General features: G+C 36.5%; 1 long non-coding RNA gene across 1 annotated transcript; it reads left to right on the forward strand.

Moving 5' to 3' along the window:
- Positions 1-352: 352 nt before the first annotated feature.
- On the forward strand, positions 353-832 carry LOC147640651 (uncharacterized). The gene is made up of 3 exons (XR_015267417.1): positions 353-451; positions 534-618; positions 734-832. It is a non-coding gene; the product is annotated as an uncharacterized LOC147640651 (long non-coding RNA).
- Positions 833-1,154: the final 322 nt, after the last annotated feature.

Here is a 1,154-nt window from a genome sequence, read left to right on the forward strand (position 1 = left end):
GCTCTAGTAAGTGTCTTTTATTTTACATTTGTTTGCAAAACAATCCTTATTGTACCTCCTCCCTTACACCTTACCTTAATTATTGTTTTGTCCAATGTAGCATGATGAGAAGCTGGCTGAACCATGCTGTACAGCATACAGTTTATATTATTGATCCTGCAATTTCCTTCAAGTTAAGAGATCCAAAGGAAACTCCCATGGATATTTCCAATTGGTTCAGACACTGTGATTTTGATCATGTTGATATTTTGCTACTTCCATACCATAACAAGTATGTGTGTGGCTGCTTCTTTTGGGATTTTCCTTCAAGATTGAGTACTCTTGTAGCCTTTGATTTCTTAATGCTTTTTTCCTTATGCAGTGACCACTGGAGCTTTGCTTCTATTGACATCCAGCAGAAGCAATGCTTTTTATTCAACTCTCTTAGAAACACACACAGAGAGGTTAAATTGTAAGTGGTTTGTGTGCTATTTTTAACTTTAAACTTCATTATTTGGATTTAATGCACACTAACTGAATTATATGTATTGCAGTTGTATTAGAAGACTTCTAGATGCATTGGATCAGTGTCCTCCTAATGTCAATCTTTTGGATTCAATAGAGCCAATAGATTTAGAGGTAGAAAGTTGTTCCCTCTACTGATGTCTATTTCATGCTATGCCTTTGAACTTATTGAATAATTTTATTTTGTTCAGACATTAACAGTTTCTAACATATCTTTCCAACTATCCAGACACCACAACAAGATGATTCAAGTAGCTGTGGCTGGAGAGTGCTGATAAGTGCCAAATATATACTTTCAAGCTATTTTGAGATAGGACAGCCAGAGCTTGTAAGAAAAAATAATTTTCATTTAGCTTCAAAAAATTTGATATTGGTACAAAGTGTTCTAAATCATCATATCTCATTGCAGATGAGAGAAGATAGCTTCAACTCGAGCTATGTGTATAGTTTCAGAGCTGATATAATTTGGAAGTTTTTGAAGTATGCCTTCCCTAAACCTATTGTACCAGCTACTGTCGAGTTAGGTGAGAGCTCTAAAGTCTGAGAAGGTGTCATACACCTTGATGACACAGATGATGCAGATGTGGTGCCACAAGAACAAGGACCTAGTGCTGATGAGGAGAAGCCACAAGAACAAGGACCTGCTGCTG

The sequence above is a fragment of the Cibotium barometz genome, chromosome 2 (genome assembly GCF_041138505.1).
Source record: "Cibotium barometz isolate CiBa-2024 chromosome 2, ASM4113850v1, whole genome shotgun sequence".
Taxonomy (NCBI): Eukaryota; Viridiplantae; Streptophyta; class Polypodiopsida; order Cyatheales; family Cibotiaceae; genus Cibotium; species Cibotium barometz.